This window comes from Vicia villosa, unplaced genomic scaffold (genome assembly GCF_029867415.1).
Source record: "Vicia villosa cultivar HV-30 ecotype Madison, WI unplaced genomic scaffold, Vvil1.0 ctg.002052F_1_1, whole genome shotgun sequence".
In the NCBI taxonomy this organism is placed as follows: Eukaryota; Viridiplantae; Streptophyta; class Magnoliopsida; order Fabales; family Fabaceae; genus Vicia; species Vicia villosa.
This window is the reverse complement of record NW_026705822.1, coordinates 107,181-125,329: the sequence shown is the minus strand read 5'-3', so window position 1 is coordinate 125,329 and position 18,149 is coordinate 107,181. Positions and strand designations below refer to the sequence as shown.

General features: G+C 30.8%; 1 long non-coding RNA gene across 1 annotated transcript; it reads left to right on the top strand.

The window, feature by feature from the left end:
• Positions 1-5,353: 5,353 nt before the first annotated feature.
• On the top strand, positions 5,354-6,675 carry LOC131637589 (uncharacterized). The gene is made up of 4 exons (XR_009294363.1): positions 5,354-5,458; positions 5,989-6,135; positions 6,236-6,367; positions 6,461-6,675. It is a non-coding gene; the product is annotated as an uncharacterized LOC131637589 (long non-coding RNA).
• The last annotated feature ends 11,474 nt before the right edge of the window (positions 6,676-18,149 follow it).

Below are 18,149 nucleotides of genomic sequence, written 5' to 3'. Positions count from 1 at the left end.
TTGGCCTGGTTTATGTTTTTCGACCTAGTTTTAATTAGAAGTGCAATCCTTATTTTGTTAAAAGGCAATCAGCCGAGGTATTGTAGCTTTAGACTATTCACGAGAAAACTTTTGCTTTGTACGATTTTTACATGGAGAACTAATCTCTAAGGCGAAATTGGTTGATTACGGATTCCACCATGCTTTAAGGTTATAATAATTTACTCATGTTTCTATTCTGTTCAACTATATTATGTGATTCTTGTTTTATTAATTCGATTTTCATAGAGAATATTAATTTAATTCGATTATTGTATGATCCTTAACTATAATCATGTCAGCGGTTGCTTAATTCGTTATTATGTTTGATTAATTCGCGTTTGCTTAATCTACGAGGGCTTAAATCTGTTTTCTTAATTATGATAATAAGAGCTTACATCACATAAAACCCGTTGCGCTTGCCAGTGAGTTTTGCAGTCAAATAGGAATAGATTAGGAGATTGAATTTATAATAATCAATGATAAGTCAGAACCAGAATCAGTAGATTAGCCGTTTTAGCTTATTTGATAATCACTTATTTTCTCTGCTTTGTTAAAAAAAAACCCCATAATCGCTTCAATTGGTTAATAATAATCCAAGAGTCCATGAGATATGATACTTGAGTTGTCGTTACCGTAAACTACATTTTAAATTACTCATTTTTTACCCGTGTGCAACAGCAGATCAGTGATCATCCCACATGGAAGTTGAAAGGTATTAGTCGAACCTTCCCAAAGCTTATGCCTATTCCTCGACAGTTGGATTGTGTCGAAGATGCCTAACTCTTCCCATAAAGCTTAGCATTTGATTTGGACTTTGTCGAGCCAATTTAGACAGTCTTTGTTCTTAGGGGTAGGGATTGGGCAAAAAAATCTTGCAGTGGGATCCAAAAACCTCAAGTCGAGAGGGCATTTTTCGAACACCAAGACGCAGCGAAAGCGTGGCAAAGGAAGAACTTCTAAGTACTTTCTTTGACGATTTTGGAGTTGGGTATGGCGCATGAAATGCCAACAGTTTGTTAGCAATGAGAAAAGGAATCAGCACCTGGTGTTTTCCAAATAGCAATGTGTGCCTCATTGCTTGTTGGTTGAGGAACATTTTTCAAGACTTTAGACTTATCCTCTTCTAAGAAAGTAAAATCCAAAGGGTTAATGTATGTGTTCGCGTGGAAAGAGAGTTGCCATGATTTTCCACAGAAATAATGGGTTTTTTGTTCTCTAGTTTTTTGAGGAAACGGTGAAGAAGAAAAAGAACAAAACGTTGAAGAGAAAGAGTTCGTGAAAAGGTTGAAGAAACTAAGTGTGGTCAAATTATAACCTCCTAAGTTACTTAAATGAGTGGCATATGGCGAATGAAAACAATGAAGCCATAATGCTTCATTTTCAATTTGGTGGAAAGAGTTAGTGGTAGCAGTTTAAATCCCATAACCCTAGGAGTTAGATATAATGATGAGGAGTGATGGAAGAGTCCTCGGGAAGTGGCTATATGATAAAGTGGTAATCATGACGATGACGTCAGCAAAAAGGCATCTACAATGTCGAAAATCAGTCAATCAAAAAACACTATTTTTCTGTGTCGAAATTTTCTCAATCGAAAATGGCATTTATGGAGGGCAATTTTTTACCTTGGATTTTTCGACCAGATTTTTTAGGACTATGATCCTTAAAGATATAACTCACTAATGGTCTCTATAAAAAGTGAAAGATTATCGATGACGTGGGTTGAAGCTTTTAGTTGAGGCCTATCCCCATCAACTTGTAGAAGATTGGAGTGATTGTCAACTTATTCGATTCCACTAGGAGTACACAATCTTAAAAAATGACTTAAAAAATTGTGTTGTCTCTGATTGTTTGAAGCCTGGTCGATCAAAGCCTCCAAGTGGTTATTTTTAGGATCTCTATATAAGCAGATTATTATTTTAATTTTAGAGGTCCGCAACTTTTACATTCCTTAAAGAAACTCAAAGTATACAAATCATAGAGAGAAAAGAGTGTTGCTTTTACAATGTGTGTTCCATAAATTTTAAGCATTTTACTTTTATTGTAAAGTTTACCGTCTTTATGCTTTCTTTTTTTATCTTTGAGTCTTTCTTTTCCCTTATTTCTTCAGTGTTCTTAGAATTCAAGTTTCATCAACTTAACACACAAAAATACAACAAAACTTTGGCACTATATCCTAGGATTGCTAGTCGATCCGCAAGTAACTTTTAAAAAAGAGACTAAAAATTGTTTACCCAAATCAAGGGTCCTCAACTATGTTTGCCCCAAACCGTCCTTTTTTTTTTTTTGGATTTTTGTAGAACGGACATACCCATTCTTAATCACAATAAATGAAATTCAAATATCAAACTAAACAATTGTAAAATAAAATCTAATATACAATTGTATATATGAATGGTACATTCTTCCTCTTATTATAAATAAAAGGAAACTTATGTAATAATAATAATAATAATAATAATAATAATAATAATAATAATAATAATAATAATAATAATAATAATAATAATAATAATAATGATATTTTTAACTATTTTATCCAGTCCTATTTATAAAAGATAATATTTTAAAATTTTTATTAAACAATTGATGTATCTGATCTATTATTAAACCAGATACATCCATTTTTGAATTAATAATTGTTGAATTAATTTTAAAAGTAAGCTTTCTTTTATAAATAATATCGAAGGGAGTATTATCTAAAGAATTTAAACTTTTAAAAATACTATAAAATCAAATCCTTATGACATAGTTGATACTCCATGGACACATATACAAACAAACAAAAATTATTTTGACAAATTTTTTTGAAACTTTCATTGAAAATTTAAAAATGAATTTATTAATATTTATCTTTAATAATGATAATTGATAATAAATGTGGTAAAGAAAAAATATTTATATTTTAGTTTATTTTTATTCACACAAAGTATCGTTGGTAAGAGTTTGACTATAAAAAAACATTAAATTCCATTAAGAACTTTATAAAATGAACATTTGGTGTAATCTAAATAATAATTTTAATTATAATTTAATAAAATAATAATAATAATAATAATAATAATAATAATAATAATAATAATAATAATAATATAATAATAATAATAATAACTATAAACGCTGGTGTAATCTAAATAATAATAATAATTATAAAAAATTTGAAATCTAAAAGCTTGAACTTTGTCTAATAGGTTTTAACATATTTTTATTTTAATCTATTTATACAATTAATCACAAGTTGTCATGTCACATTCGTATTTATTAAACAATTAAGCATCCACTATATTTTATATTGAGAAATATACTTGTCAAATTAAATAAAACTTTGTTCATCAAATTTATAATACTTGTATATTAAGTTTTCGAAATGCTATCTATTTTTTGACAATTGTCTATAGTAGAAAAGATAAAGATTATTATTATAAAAAATATATATTATGATTATGATTATTATTATTATTATTATTATTATTATTATTATTATTATTATTATTATTATTATTATTATTATTATTATTATTATTATTAAAGTTGTACAGTGATTATTTTACAATTGTTTTATATGAGATTTGGATGTTATTCTGTAAAATGACTATATAAAAAAATTTAATCACCTCATACACAAATAAAATATATCAAATACATGTTTTAAAAATACATTTTAAAAAACTAGGACTCATTACAAAATTTCAAACATAATAATGAATTTTACAAACTCACTGTTGAAATAGATAAAAAAGATAGCTTCGAAACTAAGCTTTTATACAATAGAGCACATGAAATGAACAAGTTTTTTATTCACTAGTAATAGATAAATATGTAAGAACTAGTTTTAAAAAGTCAAAAATAAATAAATTAATATAATATTTCTAAAACTTGAGGAAAAATTATTAATAAATTATTATTAGATGTAATAATATATATTAATTTAATTTAGACATATTAATATATATTGGAAAATAAAAAAAGGTACATGAATTAATATTATTCAATTTAATATGCGAAACAAGATTATTCTTTTTTTAAAATAAATAAATTCCTAAGTTTATCATATACAATAATGACCAAAGGAACAAGGGATAGGAACAAATTAATTAATATATCATATTTCTTGAAAAATAATTTTAATAAAAATAATAGGAAATACACAAACAAAAAATAGGAAATACATAAATATATTATTATTTTAGGACAAACCTTTTATTGCACTTTAATTATGACAAAAGAAAGCTATTAATAGAAAAACTTATACAATGTATATACAACCAAAAAGAAAAACTTATACAATGTATATACAACCAATTTGAATTTTTAATCTCAAAAAGAAAATAAATGTATTAAAACTAAAAGTCTAATAAAACCATAAATTCCGCGCCTTTTTATTTACGCAAATACAACTGTATACCATTTTTTTAGAGTATATATATGCACAACACACCTCTATTTCTCTAACTTTCTCATATATTTCAATACTATTCATTATATTATTATGGATCACAAAGACCATAGTTTGGAGGAGCAAGAACTTATCGAATATATTTATAGAGATGGAAAACAAGTGCTAATAGTGAAACCACTCAACCGTTATGAGACTCTGCCCGATCAAATTAGTGATTATGTCATAGAGCAAATTAATGTAAGTTACTCTTATAGTTAATCTCCTTATTAATTCATGTTATAAAGTGTATGCAATTGATATACCTTTTCATATAAAATATAAGCACAATTGTTTAATGTATTTAGTCTGAAATTTAGATCCAATACATTTGATATTTTATTTTACTTTTAATTAATGAAATTTTAACTAAAAAAACATTTTATTTGTTGTGATATCAGATATATATGGAGGAATTAAGAAAATTAGAAGATGGTGAAGATCCAGAGCATCGGTTGGCTATGGTTGTATTTAAAGAGAATGATGCAAGTGAAGTAAATACGCTAACTCTTAATTTTGAAAATTTTCAAAGTTGTTGAACTTTTGTGAATTTTAATATGTTATGTGTGCATTTAATTCTTTTGGTTATCAGATTTTTTTTTATTTGAATTGATGGTACTGCTCATTTTTCTTTCTTTTTCCTTGTATTTGCTTTTTTTATGTATTTTTGGCGTATTATTTTTTTATTGAGTTTTTTGTTGTTTTATTATTATTTTTAAAATAAATTTAAGTATCTTTTATATTATTTTATTTATTTTAATATATTAATATATGCATTTGTTATAAAGAAACAACTTATAACTATATTCATAAATCTTATAGGAAAGATAAATTTTGAATACATTTTTTTTCTTAAAGTTATACTATCTATTATCACTTATGATGGTTTTATTTTTAAAGAAGAAAAACAGAGGAAGAAAAATAACAAGCGTGGTGTTGGGACCGATTTCGGCCTCTTTTGAACTTCCACATTTTTGTTACGGAGGCGAAATTAACATTGAAAAGGTAAGCACCACTTTAAGTGTCTCTTTGTATTAGGTTTTATTTTTTCTTTAATTATGTATACATGTAGAAATATATATTTATTAAAATATAAATATATAGAAAATATTAATTTTTAATAACAATTTCAAATAAATAAATAATATTTTATATTATTTTTTAAACATATTTAAACTATTAATATTAAAATCATTTTTATTTTAACATCTTGCAAACGAGATCTAAGCATACTTTCACTTTTATCATCTAAAAAATTCATTACAAATAGATGAAACATTTCAAATGATTTTTATTAAAAACAAACTATTTTAAAAAAATAGAATGAAAAATCTCTTTTTTAAATTTCTTTAACAAAAAATATTAACTATTTCAAATCTAATTTTTTAAAAAGTTATAACAAACAAACTTAAATATTGGCTTTCCTTAATCAATTTCCATTTTTATTTTTTGATTTTATATATGTCATTAATTTCGTGTTTCTTGATTACGCAAAAATAATCTAAATGATATATATTATGGAAACTTTTCTATAGTTGCTTGCAGCCCCTCCTAAGAAGCATGCAAATTATGGAAAAGATATAGATATTACTCCACTTGCAGATCGAAGATTTTCTGTCATTGAAAGAGCAAATAATTGGACAGTTCAATTGAGAAAACGAAATGATAATCGAATAGATATTGTAAGACATAGCTACAAATTGTTTTAATAAAAAATTTAAAATTAATTTTTTTTATGCAATGAATTGTGACAAACTAACTTTTGTAGAACTTTTTATGCAGATTTGTACACATTTACCATCAAACAAGCAATTTCGTTCGAAGCCTGAAGTGGCTAACTTTATTCTTTATGAAGCTCGCCCAAAACCTAAAAGCAAGGAGGAAAAGAAAACTGAAAATTCCAGTGGATGCAATGTACATTATGTTTAACATTCAAGCATCGAATTATTCAATATATATGTGTGTGTGTTTTTCAACATTATAATAACATAAATTGTTTTACATCAGGAGAAAGGTTCGGCATCAAAGAAAAGAAAAAAAGAAGAGAGAGAAACTTATCTTGATATCCCTCCAGAGGAAGCAGGAACAAATATGATGGAATGGATTGACTAAAGATATTAAAAATAAATGTGAAGAATCATCCCAGAGTGAAAAGCTTTTACATTGAATAATATTTAGATGGTTCTTGTATAATTATACAATGTATAAACAACTTTATATAAACATTAAACTACATCTTCATTTGTATATATTTGTAAACACATTTATGTAGTTTCCATTTCATTGAAAACCCTAAAAACAAAATTATAGATAATTATATATTTTGTCTAATAAAAATGAGATGGTGTATAATTTACCACCTGATAAATATGAAACTCAAACTGAAATAGATTTCAAACTAGATTAACTACAATAAGAGGTAATTAATGTATATGAAAATTTAAATTGAATAATAGTATACTTCTATAATTTAATATAAGATATATGTTATTAACATAGCATATTTAAATATTTTATATTTAACCGACCTTCATTAAAATAGTATTTTCCTGCATGTTCATAAATAGTATACAATAACAAATGAACATTCAATAACACGCCATCTCTTTAAAGCGTTGTTAATTACTTAAAAAATAATTATTTTCTATTAGGCCTGCATAACTACTATTTTGTCACAATATAAAACTGAGTATTACTCAGAATATACTATTCAACATGTATGTAGGTATTATATTTTTGTTTAGACTTAAAAATAGTTTTATTTTTAGTTAAATGGGACATCATGGCTAACATTACTAAATTTTTTTAATCACGCGTCATGAGGAAAGAGTTTTAGCATTACTGATCAACCATTACTATAATCTACAAAGAGGACACACGAACAATGGTCAAGAGATTCTAGGAGTGTAGTATCTTCCAAATTAGGTGAACAATGAGGGAATAATTTAGGAGATAACCCTCCCTCCATGATTCAAATGCCTATGATTCTAGGAGTGAAGTCTCTTCCGAATTAGGTCAACTAGAGATTCCTAGTAGACTTCAATCGAGGGTTTACGCCTACTAGTAGCCCTAGGTACTTAAAAGGAAGAGACTTCATCTTGTAATGGAGAATGTTCTCTACTAATATTAAGAAGGAAGGCTCAAAATTAATAGCAATCTGGTTAAATTTATGGAAGTTAACCCCGAGGCCCAGAGCTAACCTGAACCCCCTGGATACCTCCCTAACTTCCCACAAATTCTCCATCGAGGGATCCCCAAGATTGAGGTACCGTCGGCATATTAAAGGTGGGCGATCTCTAAATTTGATGAGCCAACTTTAAACCCTGAGAAAAGACTAAGATCAATGTCCCTTTTGATCAAACCACTAAGGCCTTCTACCAATATGAGGAAGAGGAAAGATGCTTAAGGGTCTTCTTACTTCAGCCCCATTTGGATCTTAATCCCCTAAAGTGGCTAACTTCATTCATTTTGAAGCTCTCGCAAAATTTCAAATCAAGAAGAAAAAGTTAACTGAAATTCTCAATGAATGTGATGTACATTATGTGTAAAATTCAAACAATAAATTAATTAACGAATATATATTTGTTTCGACATCATAGTAAATTAAATTCGTTTGCATCATATGAAAGGTTCGGCGTCAAAGAAAATAAAAAAGGAGGACGAATAAAGATATAATTATTAATGATTCTAGTGAAGCAATTCAAGATCTAGGAGGACGAATAATAATGGCACGTTATTGGAAAGTTTAAGTAGACCTGAATCAAATGGTTACAACCAACATAAAAGCAAGGTCAACATCAAAATACTTGTAGGACAAAATGGTAATTTGCATAACTTCGGCATATGAACACTTGGGCCCTTCCATGCTACCCATCTAAATTATTCTTCTTTTTTTTTTAATTTAAAATATAAAGTTTGTGTTAATAAGGCACAAACCATGCTTATTTTTATTTTCTTTTGTAAGCCAATCACAAGCTTCCATCATAATAACTAGGCAAGTGACATGGCAAGTGAATTAAATTTTGTTTTTTGTTAGCAAATAAAGTTACAAGACACTAAATTCCTACCCAATGACCCTTCTACCTAGATCCTCCCTAGATATGGAATATCCCCATCCCAATTCCAATCATTGCAATGATGTAGTACAGTTTTCCAGTCCCAGGAGCTGTAGCAACGACTTAATATCCAACTCATTCTAATCCCAAAGATAAAACAGTTTGGAAGACATACTTCCATGACAATCCCTAACTAAGAACCTTGACTATGACCACGAACCTGGATTTACATCAAATCTTCCTCCAAGAACAATACTCCTCATGCCTGCAGGCTTCGAGGATTACATAGGTAACCTTCCCACAGGCCGGGAGGTTTACCTTGACAAACCCTAAAGATTACATCTTTTTTACTCGGTAGATGTCTTATTTTTCTGGGTCACAAAGTCTTCTCTTTATAACCTATACCCAACTGGATTTGGGCCTTCAATCACAGCATATTTGTTGTTACAATATTGCAGTATCTTCTGCTACAATCAAGGTCTTCAATCTGATGGTTTCCGAGAATATCTCTATAATTAGAAACTATACAATCTTCAAATATTCTGATTTGATTCTTTTGAATGATTCTTCAAATCTTCATATTTATTCTTCAGACCTCTCATATAATATATCACGCCTTTATTTGATTTGCACAATATCCCTGAATATTCTTCATTCTTCTGTAATAATTAAATCACATAGATTTAATTAGAACTCTTTTCTTCAGCTCAGGCATGATTTCATAACATCCCATGTGACATGTTATTCTAGATGTTGAATTACTCTAACATAACATGTTCTATCATTTTAGTGCGACTCTTTGTTGTACATGTTGTTCTTATATATTTATACATACACAGGTCCTTTTATTTGTTTTACAACCCTAAAAATAAAGAACTAACAATCTCCCCCTTTGGAAAATTTTTGGCTAAGACAAATAAATTACAGGTTACAACAACACAGGGAAAAATAACTATCTACTAGAGCAGTATATCTCAGCAATTGAATGAAGTAAGTCTTTAGCTAAGATGTCGGGACATCTTGTTTAGTATCTTCAATCCTAGTAGATCAAGAATAAAATCTTCAGATTGATTTCTTTCTTTAGCTTTCAGAATTCGTTCCATCGCAGCGCATACCTTAACACTAGTAATCTGGTGCATATGAGAATGAAGATGTATTTCACGCCCCCCTCAACCCAGGAACCAATTCTTCTCACAGAAGACCAATGGTGGCATAAGAGGATCTGCTAAGCCTTCTTTGATCAGCAGTCCCTAGTCGACCTAGAGCATAAGAGGAAACATAAGTAGTATCCTCATGCTGCCCAGGGTAACTCATAACACAAGTCACAACTGTGTTCATAACTCAGGTCACAAGTCACAAAATTCAATACTAGAGTCAGCTCAGCCTATAATTCGATATGCTTGAACTATTTCTAGTTACTACAGTTTTCTGACTAAACTTCTAAGTGCCAAACCTCTCAAATATCTCCCCCTTTTTGGCCAAAAATTTACAAAGGAAGCCTTCACAAACCCAGACCCATGTATTGATTATGCACATCTGAATCAACCCCATATGAAAATAGCAAAACCACACACAATATGTGAGTGAACCCTGATAGCTTCCTATAAATAGCTGGTCCCCTGCTTGTGAGATAACGATTCCTTGAATGTGACACTTTTTGGTCAAAGATGGTGTTATTCGAGGAGAGAATACCACCAAAACTATGTGCACCATCCAAAAATCACTTTGAATGCTTTTATGATGCTTGGACTATTTCTTCTGATTAAATCAGTCCCAAGACATGCACATGCATGGAAAAAAGCACCTTCTAGACTTTATTTTTACGAAGCTGGCTGTACAGTCTAGAATATTCCTTTTTTAGGCTCAGTGACATCCTACCAGACATTGTATTCAACTTCAAACACTTCTTTTGTGATTTGGCTGATGACGTTTCTCAACCCTTTTCATATACTCAGAAGCATGATCCTGGTGTCTTCAGACTACTTATTCCAACAGTAATCTTATCTCTTGAATTTGTGTCTGATACCTTCTTGGAGTGGATTGCAAAGTCCTTCTCCTTCTGGTAAGCTTTAACCACTTCAAGTGTTCCACTGACTTCCCCTATCAAGGACAAACAAGGCTCATGCTGACCTTAAGCACTTGAACAAATAGCTTCACTAGAGACAGCTCCAGACTGGACAATTTCTAGTTTCAGGGTACTACTTCCAACTAGTCATAACACAAGAACTTATCTTTGGAGATCCACATATTAAAATAACTCTTTTGGATGAACAATAAATAATGTAGTATAGACTGAAATCAACCTCAACCAGCTTTCTAAGATTCAGACCTTTTGGACCGCAACAGAAGAACTACCTTGATCTGACATGTTGATCAAAACAACCTTCAGTTCTTTAAACTCACTAGTGCTTGCTGACACTAATGACATCTTCAACGTAGTAGATATGCATTGCCCGAGCATATTACTGACAAAAGAATCTTCTCATTCTAAACCTTATATAGAACCGTTACTTCTGAACATGATGTTTGAATATTAAGATTCATGGTCCCAATTCTTTTACACAGACTATTATCAACAATGATGTCACAACATCATTTGGGACATTTCTTTCAACAACCCATCTCAGGTTCTTGAATTACTGCTTCAAGGACTCATTATGCACGAAAGTCCTTTCGGAAGCTTTAACAGAAATCTCACTATTGCAGTATGTGAGAAAAATAACCTCTCAATCATTTCCTGATAACATAGTTCAAAAAGCAGACTTGCACACACTTCAGATTTGTACCCTTACTAGGTCATGGTCGTTCATCAGATGCGTGCTCATCTTCCTACACTCAACAGATGATATGATTCCCTTATTTTAGAGGTATAGTCCGCTGATAAGAATGCCTCCAAAAGCCAATGACATTGTTATGCATCACTTGAAGCAAGTGAGTTCCTCAACATGACACATAGTCACAAAAGTCGTTCCTTATATGGTCAGTTACTTGACCCTTGATCCCATCCTCAATTGAATAACCTTCCTTAGTTGGGAAGCAATAGACTGAAATGATGTTCAATCATCAGTTCTGATCTTAAGCTTTCTTTCACAATTTTGCTATGGTTATGGAGATGACTTTCATAGCAACCTACCACTCTTGTAGGGGATCCAAGAAAATCAACAATTGATGGTTGGTTAACCCTTCAGAGACCATATCTCATATGCACACTGTATAGACCTCCTGTCTGACTATGAGATGTTTGTATGCCATTATCCTGCACCTGTAGAAGAGATTCCCTTAACAGATATCTGAAGCAGATTTTAACTAACTTGGCATTAACTTGGTCTTTACACTTACCGAGTAGACTATTCAGACTACGTCTACCTCTTTAAAGCACAAGGATCCACAAAATTCCTTGCACTACAATCAATTCATTTTGCGAGGACACCACATAAGTGAATCCAAACAATAAGTACCTTCTTCACGAAGCCATTGGAACATCCATATCTTTTGATTTCAGAGATGAATATTCCATCCACCTGGTTTCTTTGATCCAAAGAGTTCTTCAGATATGAGCTCCTTCTTCATAAGGGCTTCAGTGCAGATGCCTTTATTAATTCTTCTTAAGAGCTCGACTATTGTACATCCATGTACCTTGGCCAGAAATAAACTAACACAGAGGTAGACAATGATTGATCGTGTCCTAATAAACTTGCACAAATCAGATGTCTCTTCTTCCAAGTCAGGAGTAGGTTCCAAACAAAAGTAATCACAAATTTTTGTTTAGCACCCAAAACATATGTTCTTCAACCAGTAGCTGCAAACTCGCTGAAGGAACGTTCTAACATGTCATAGAACATTAGTTCCTTCCATACATTTGAACTCGGTGCTGTGAATATTATATCATCCTTTGAATAGCCCTAATACAAACATTCCAGTTACATTCCAACTAGCCAGATTCAGAGTTACTTCGTGAAAGGAGTCAATAATTATGAAGACTCTTGTTGAGACCACCCTGTATGGTTTCAATCCTTCTTCATGCTACTTATAGAAGCAACTAGTCAGTCATGTTAAAGTGCCTTTATGAGTGGACTTGAGACCTAGAACTCAAGTATTGTTGGCTCCTTTAACTGATCCACCATTGTTCATACCCCATCATGAGTGTAGTTTATGAGGAGATCAAACCCTAATGCTGAAAAGAACCAAGTTTGAAAGAGATACCATGTAGCGGAATTTCCAAAACAATTCCTCATCATCTTCTAGGCACAGAGCTTTGTACCTACTCACTAAACCCCACGTACTGGCAGAACAACCTTGAGTTTGAAAATAAATCAAACCCTTACCAAGATATACTGTAGCCCTCGATGTTCAACACAGTCCATCCTCCACTTCTAGGGACCAAGTACACATCGACGATCAACACATATTTTCATCACAAAACTTCCTTGCCGAACCAGAAAGTATCTTCCTAGGATCTCATCCATATATAGAACAGGATGCCTGCTCTGATACCAATTGAAATTTAGGCATAACAAATCCAGATGTCGTGAAAGATGTCGAGACATACTAGAAATTGTTGACCCAGTTCGGTGAAATCACACCTACTCTGGGGGAATACCAAGCAAGGAATGAATTTCACTATCAGCCGTATTAATTCGGAGCTAAACTACTCCCAAGCTTACAACTCCTCACTTAATCCCTACCTAATGACCCTTCTACCTAGGTCCTCCCTAGATATGGAATATCCCTATCCCACTTCCAATCATCGCAATGATGTTGTACAGTTCTCCAATCCCAAGAGCTGTAACAATGACTCAATATCCAACTCATTATAATCCCAAAGATAAAAAGTTTGGAAGACATACTTCCATGACAATCCCTAGCCAAGAACCATGACTATGACCACGAACCTGGATATACTTCAAATCTTCCTCCAAGAACAATACTCCTCTTGCCTACAGGCTTCGAGGATTATATAGGTAACCTTCCCACAGGCCAGGAGGTTTACCTTGACAAACCCTAAAAATTACATCTTTTCTACTCGGTGGTTATCTTATTTTTCTAGGTTACAAAGTCTTCTATTTATAACCTATACCTATTTGGATTTGGACCTTCAATCACAACATATTTGTTGTATCTTCTGTTATAATCAAGGTCTTCAATCTGATAGTTTCCGAGAATATCTCTATAATTAGAAACTATATAATCTTCAAATATTCTGATTTGATTCTTCTGAATGATTCTTCAAATCTTCATATTGATTCTTCAGACCTGTCATATAATATATCACCCCTTTATTTGATTTGCACAATATCCCTGAATATTCTGCAATCTTCTATAGTAATTAAATCACATATATTTAATTAAACTCTTCTCTTCAGCTCAGGCATGATGTCGTAACATCCAATGTGACATGTTATTTTAGATGCTGAATTTCTCCAACATAACATGTTCTATCATTTCACTGGGACTCTTTGTTGTACCTGTTGTTCTTATACAATTATACATACTGATCCTATTATTTGTGTTACAAAAATTAAGCCAACTCTAAAACCAGAGAACTAACAGTGTCTAATTCAAAATCCCTCAAATTCCCAAATTCATCTTTTTTATATTTTTATGAATATTTTATTCTTTTCATAGTCTCGAAAAATTCCAAAAATATTTCCAAAATTCTTATCCACCTAATGACATTAAATTTTGTGATTTTGTATTTTTATGAATGTAGTTTAATCTTATTGCTTCTTGCGATTTGTTTCTGCCTAATAAGGACATTGCTGGCATTTTCGCACTTGTTGCTGCATTGCTTAATTGATTCTGATTCTGAACATGCTTTTGATTACATAGATGATCAAAGAACACTAAGGCAGCTTGCTGCTCCTGATGTTAATTATAATGGTTTATGTTTTGAATATGCTGATGTTGTTGTTCTTTTTGAATTGAAATCTAGTTTAATACACTTGTTGCCAAGGTTTATTGGTCTTGTAGGATAGAATCCACATAAGCATCTGAAAGAATTTCTGGTTGTTTGTTCTACACCATTGAGACCAGAAAGAGCAATTGGAGATCACATTAAGCTCAGAGCCTTTCCATTCTCACTACAGGGCGCTGCCAAAGATCGGTTATACATATACTCTCTTGAACCAAATTTTGTCACAACCTTGAATGATTTGAAGAAAATATTTCTAGAGAGATACTTCCCTACCTCTAGAGCTTCATCAATTAGAAAAAGAGATATGTGGTATATGTAACACCCCATAATTTCTGTTTATTAATTTAATTTGGATTTAAATTAATTATTTGGAATTTTGGTATTTTAATTTGGATTTAACTGGAAAATTATGGAATAAGAGCTATTGGGCTTAAGGTGTGATGTTAGTAAAAGAGGGGTGCTATTTGGTTAGGCCTTTTACTAAGTTGTGTTTATTTTATTTTATTTTTCATAAAATAAGGAAAGAGCCAATTGGGAGAAAAAGAGGAACACGTGAAACAACAAAGAAGAGAAGAAGAAGAAGAGGAAGAAGAGAACCTTCAAGAACTCCGATCGAAAGTAAGGGGGAACTCTTTCTTTTAGTATCTATTATGTGATTATAGGTAATAGGACTGATTAGTATATTATTTGATTCAATTGGTTGTATTGGGATTGGGATTGGGATTGTTAGGTTTGGGAATGAAATAGTTTGGGGGAATTGATGATATTGCATGAAATTATGAATGGAAAAATGTGTTTTCATGGTGTTTGATGATGTGTGATAATGTCTGCGATGTTTTTATACCTTTATGTGATGTTTGGAATGCATTTTGGATGGAGACTGGGTGAGATCGCAGGTCTGTTGTAGAGATAAAAATTCTTCATAATTGCACGTCCGCTAAGCGGATGGTGTTTGTTTTCCAGAAATTGTTTGAGCCCGCTAAGCGGACCTGGCCCGCTAAGCGGAGGTCCCAACGTAGTTCGCTTCTGTCACGAGTCGCTGGTGGGCCGCTGAGCGAACCCTGATGTGCAGAAATTTTCCAAACTTCGAAATTGCGTATCTTTTGATCCGTGTACTCTTTTTATGTGCTGTTTTGGGTATTGCAAAGCTAATTAAATGTTTTATAATATAAAATAGAAGTATGGGCAGTGGACGACGTTATTTCTAAAACTCGATTTAATTGCTTTGGTGAAATGAAACATTGTGTAACTATGTGAATTGCGGATAAGACAATGTAATGTCATGGTGATGAATGAATTGTGATTTGCTATGTTTAATTAATAAATGAGTGATATGATTGAATGATTGCAGAACATGGGCATACTCGTTGGTGGTGATAATGGTGAGCTTGTGAGACGATGTATTTCATCGGAGCGGTGATGTGTAAGTATGTCATATGTGTGTGCATTCATTCATACATCATTTAATAACTGAATCCCGGTGACGTATGGATTAGTGGTGGACATAATTCCCATCGTGTGGAATTTGTGTCGATAGGGTCGTATCTCGGTGATGTTTAGATCGGTCGGGTGGATTAAGTTCACAGTTTATTGGTACCACATGCATAGTGTCAGTTGGTCCATATGCATAATGATATAACATGATTGAATGAGTTTAGTGTTATATTTTAATTTAGACATATAATAAATTAATATAATATTTCTAAAACTTGAGGAAAAATTATTAATAAATTATTATTAGATGTAATAATATATATTAATTTAATTTATACATATTAATATATATTGGAAAATAAAAAATGGTACATGAATTAATATTATTCAATTTAATATGCGAAACAAGATTATTCTTTTTTTAAAATAAATAAATTCCTAAGTTTATCATATACAATAATGACCAAAGGAACAAGGGATAGGAACAAATTAATTGATATATCATATTTCTTGAAAAATAATTTTAATAAAAATAATAGGAAATACACAAACAAAAAATAGGAAATACATAAATATATTATTATTTTAGGACAAACCTTTTATTGCACTTTAATTATGACAAAAGAAAGCTATTAATAGAAAAACTTATACAATGTATATACAACAAAAAGAAAAACTTATACAATGTATATACAACCAATTTGAATTTTTAATCTCAAAAAGAAAATAAATGTATTAAAACTAAAAGTCTAATAAAACCATAAATTCCGCGCCTTTTTATTTACGCAAATACAACTGTATACCATTTTTTTAGAGTATATATATGCACAACACACCTCTATTTCTCTAACTTTCTCATATATTTCAATACTATTCATTATATTATTATGGATCACAAAGACCATAGTTTGGAGGAGCAAGAACCTATCGAATATATTTATAGAAATGGAAAACAAGTGCTAATAGTGAAACCACTCAACCGTTATGAGACTCTGCCCGATCAAATTAGTGATTATGTCATAGAGCAAATTAATGTAAGTTACTCTTATAGTTAATCTCCTTATTAATTCATGTTATAAAGTGTATGCAATTGATATACCTTTTCATATAAAATATAAGCACAATTGTTTAATGTATTTAGTCTGAAATTTAGATCCAATACATTTGATATTTTATTTTACTTTTAATTAATGAAATTTTAACTAAAAAAACATTTTATTTGTTGTGATATCAGATATATATGGAGGAATTAAGAAAATTAGAAGATGGTGAAGATCCAGAGCATCGATTGGCTATGGTTGTATTTAAAGAGAATGATGCAAGTGAAGTAAATACGCTAACTCTTAATTTTGAAAATTTTCAAAGTTGTTGAACTTTTGTGAATTTTAATATGTTATTTGTGCATCTAATTCTTTTGGTTATCAGATTTTTTTCTTTGAATTGATGGCATTCTTTCGGTTTTTCTGCTCATTTTTCTTTCTTTTTCCTTATATTTGCTTTTTTTAATGTATTTTTGGCGTATTCTTTTTTTTTATTGAGTTTTTTGTTGTTTTATTATTATTTTTAAAATAAATTTAAGTACCTTTTATATTATTTTCTTTATTTTAATATATTAATATATGCATTTGTTATAAAGAAACAACTTATAACTATATTCATAAACCTTATAGGAAAGATAAATTTTGAATAAAAGTTTTTTTCTTAAAGTTATACTATCTATTATCACTTATGATGGTTTTATTTTTATAGAAGAAAAATAGAGGAAGAAAAATAACAAGCGTGGTGTTGGGACCAATTTCAGCCTCTTTTGAACTTCCACATTTTTGTTACGGAGGCAAAATTAACATTGAAAAGGTAAGCACCACTTTAAGGCTATGTTTTGGAGTTTGGAGGGGAGGGGAGGGAAAGGCTTCCAAAAACAAAATTTTAAAAAAATGTAGGAAAATATTTGACATTTTTTGAAAAAATAAATTTGTTTAGAATGAAAAAAGAGTTATTATCATTACTAAATTTTTAATTTTTAAAATAGTATAACAACCTAAAAGATATTTGGAAAATTTATGTAAACCCTTCAAAACCCTCCAAAACCCTCCTTTAATACAATTTTTGAGTTCCCCCATTTTATGGGGTTTTTGGTGTTATGAATAAACTCAAACCCTCCAAAACCCTCCTACCCAAAATCTTTTTATGCTTTTCACCCAATTCCTCCTATTTTCCAAAGCCCTCCCCTCCCTTCCCCTCCAAACTCCCAAACATAGCCTAAGTGTCTCTTTGTATTAGGTTTTATGTTTTC